This window comes from Brachycentrus maculatus, unplaced genomic scaffold (assembly GCF_059751285.1).
Source record: "Brachycentrus maculatus isolate JH-2025_06_01 unplaced genomic scaffold, ASM5975128v1 h1tg000475l, whole genome shotgun sequence".
NCBI lineage: Eukaryota > Metazoa > Arthropoda > Insecta > Trichoptera > Brachycentridae > Brachycentrus > Brachycentrus maculatus.
This window is the reverse complement of record NW_028281222.1, coordinates 1,658,658-1,662,932: the sequence shown is the minus strand read 5'-3', so window position 1 is coordinate 1,662,932 and position 4,275 is coordinate 1,658,658.

The window sequence follows — 4,275 nt, the reverse complement described above, 5'->3', positions numbered from 1 at the left end:
AAATGAATTCAAGAAATATTCATTTTCAATTCGTTTGGGTGTTTATAATGTAATTTTCGCATATACTTTTCCTTTCCTAACTATCCTACCTGCAGACAAACCTCTAAAACAGAGGCGGGTTTTTTTTATGTTTTATTTATTTTTTTATAGGCAAAGCACCCAAAATTGAGTGATACATGCCACAAATGCGGATTATTCTTTAAAAAATATATAACGCAAAATCGGAATGTAGTCTATGCGAGTGAAAGAGCTCAAGCACATTACTGTGGGATAATAAGGGAAAGTGGAGAATATTGCCAATTTCTAGGGCACTCGGGACAGCATACCCGTACTCAAACAAGTTGATGATACGAGCAGCGGGTCCCTTGCGATTGATAATCTTTGACGTACTCAAAATATTTTAAGGTCTATATGTATTCTGTTACTTTTCATCTAAAAGTTTGACTATTTTTAGACCCTCTTATAGGCAGATGAAAACTAAACCTGTAATTTTTCAGAAAACTGAGCTATTTTGCTAAAAGTGCGTGAAATGACCAAAACTTCACGAGATGAAACATTACTTTTGTACGCGTCTTGCATTTACACGATTCATTTCCAATTTTGATATAGCAGCGAAGGGTTTTTGAAATTAAAATTTTTGACAATAAAATGAGACATATCTTAGAATTTTTATTTGTTCTTACGATCATTCGACACGGATCTTTTTAGTTTGCTTAAGATTTAAGGGTTTTTCTTTATACACATTCAACTCAGACTAGGTCGGCAGTGAACATATCGTAGTCATACAGGAGAAAGTGACCAAGTGCATTTTTTACAAAAACGTGACCATTGACTATTTGATACCTTACTAGCTTAATATTGCCTTGAAAAAATCCCAAATGATTTTAAACTTGGAAGTATAATATATTGACTTGTTAAAATTGACTAACTGCATTGATGTTTATTTTCTAGCCTAGCAAAAGTGACCTAAATGGCCCTCCTGAACATTTTACGTTATGTTAGTTGGTCACTTTCTCCTGTACGACTACGATATCTTATATGTCCCTGATGGGTGGTTGTCTTGTTTTTGGATACCAAATTGGAATGATATTTCTTACTTTTTCTCAATTTCCATTATATTCCAGTTCAAAGGGTGTCTTGAATCAGAATGTAGACTCTAAGAAGCATATCTTGCCAGATATGCTTCTTAGAGTCTTCATTTCTGACACTTATCATTGTTTAAATCGATAGATAAACTATCTAAGAATATGTATAGTGACAGAGGCCTTCTTCTTTTATTCTTCTTTGTGTAAGCCCATTTTTTTAAAATAATCATTAAATATATATAAAGCCATAGCTTAAAATTCATCCACTTCATTTCTTTCTTTCCCTTCTAAAAATAATCACAAAATGTGCTGTTTTACAACATTCTGATTCAGGCACCTCTTAAATATTTGAAGTCAAATTGTCAAATATGTATAGTACGAGCTGGAAATATTTAACTATAATTGGCTTGTTTGATGTATATTCCTTTAATGTTTTGTTTTACATACGTTGCTGTTGTTAACCCAAATAATTAAATAAAAATACAATCGCCGAAAAATTTGTGCACCGATCTAATCCAAAAACTGAATTTACTAACTACTCATTGTGAAGGAGTCGCTGTTTAATATGGATTTGCATTTGATCGCCCATCACTGATATTTATTGCTATATTTTAACACAGCTAGTGGCCTCTATGGATCAAAGAATACTCGGAGGAGTTGAATGTGTAAAAATTTGTTTTATTACTTTATAAATGCTGTTGCAAATAACCTGTCATTGGTCACTCTGCTCATTTTTGAATAGCAGAATGGCCCAAATAAACCACATGTGTGTTTGAAGCACCTCTGTTTAAATTCTTGTGATGTCATTATGGATTGTCATGTATGGAATTGAACCCTAGATTACGTGACTTGTTTCCATCTATCTCAATACGGGACTATCGTAAAATGTACGACGATAAGAAAAACTCGTATTTTAACAAAAATGTTTACTCAAAAACATGTAAAAAAGTAGTGTAACATGTTTTTTGAAAACTTTATATAAAATATGAACATAAAATATGGGTTGAAAATTAACATACATGCTGGTTGTCACTACATTCTTTACATGTCTTGCCTTAGTGCTCCCCAAAGATTGGGTGTCTGTCGTAAATTTTACGAATGTCCCGTAATCAAGGGTTTAGGATGTTTTGCAAAATAAAGATTGTAATATTGGTGATTTCCGAAGCTGAAGTGATTATACCTGAGTCACAACTTGGTTCCAAAAGGATTATAATATAATACATATATGTATTTTCCCAATTTTCGGGATGGACAATGAATAAACATCCCCAGTGTTAAACGGGATAGTATTGGATTATTTGCTTTGCAAAGGGTATTTCAAAAAAATGTTCAAACATTATAATTTAAAATATAAAAATAGAACACTTGTATGACCCTTTTTTGAGTTTATTAATGTAAACACGACTAGTTTCTTGAATTACAGATGTCCTCATAATGTTCTCCTATTCTCATCAGTTTGTATTTTCATCTGTTAATGAAATCATCAAGTGGTTAATCCAAACACTGCTAGTTTCGAAAAGTGCTTATCAACATGGGATGTTGATGAGAACATCTGTAGTCCTCGAATCTAGTCGTGTTTACATAAATAAACTCAAAAAAGTGGTCTTATACAAGCATTTAATTTTTTTATTTAAATGGTATTTTACAAACTTAATGCCAAATCAATAAATAATTCAATTTATAATGTAAAAATGACAAATTTTTATGGTCACTCAATCAAGTGTTTGATTTTTATAATGTGTAAAAATTTTATTTTTACAATTCTGTTCAGGTTTTTTGAATTCCTAAACATATCAGATAATCCTCTTCCCGGTTGGTTTAAGCGCTGTTTATCCAATCTCGGTTAATCTAACTCCGGTTAATATTACCATGTTCAATCCTATGCAAAAATTGAGAGTTGAGTACTGTATTAGTTGAAAATAGCATAAAAATTGAAAGGTAAAATATGAGATTGAACCATTTCTCTTTTAAATTGCATCTATTTATTTATGCTGATGCATTTTCAAACTTTCGGCTAGAATTAAAAATATGTGTTTAAATTTTTAGGTGTGTATAAGCCAAACTTTTTGAAATCAATGCAACTAAGTCCAAAATGAGTTTACATTAGTTTTGTAAAAAAACTTTATCTAGATTTTAGTATAGATTAAAAGATATAAGTCATTCCGAAGGCGTTTATAAAATTGACACTAGTTTTTTCTTTGTTTTTAAGTATTACATAATCGCCAATTATCAATATGTAATTTAAATAGTAGCTTTGAATGTGTGTGATAAGTATAAAATATCCTATATCATTAGACATATTAAATATTGTTATTCATATGTATAGTTGAGAGATATTTAGAATATGCATCAGGGGCAAGCGATTTTAGAAGTGACATCTAGTGACACATTTATAAAGTTATCTTTGAAAAAAAAACGAATTAGACCATCTGAAAATTGACAGAACTGTGTGATGGTTTTTGTGTGAAGAAAATTATTTTACTGACAATTTGTGGGAGTGAAGAGCAAATGTATTTTTCATAGTGGTGGCATTCTTTATTCGATTTGCGTTAAAATTGGGTAATTTATGTTTTTATTACAAAAAGGAATTACTCGCAAAGCCTTTACTTTTTAAAGGCTTGTCTGCAGGTAGGATTGTAAGGATAGGGAAGGTAAATGTGAAAAATACATCACAAACACCCAGACCAATTTAAAAAGAATCTATGTATTATTATAATAAATCTCTTATTAAAATTTATATATTGCTCACTCCTTTCAAGAATGTCATAAATAAAAAAACTTGATTTTTCAGGAGAACGTTTTTAAAGTTTAAAAATATAATATAATGTATTAAAAATAAATATCAAACCACTTACTGAACTTTTTACTGTGCAATGGATCTTTTTAGGTAAAACCTGAAGGTTTTTTCTCCATTTGAAAAATATTTAGTATTTTTGAAAAAATAATTAAACAGTACCTTTTCTTCAAAATGCAAAAACAACATTTTCTGCCCTGTAGCGGGTAAATATTAAGTTAAAAATATGCCGCTTTTGTTGGGATATAGTACATTTTGTGGGCATTCTGAAAACATGCACAACTGAAAATTTACAATTTTTTATTTATGACGTTCTTGAAAGGAGAGAGCGATATATTACCTCAGAACTTTGTTATTCTGAGCTAGGCAACCCTTTGATCAGCTGTTGGTAGACTA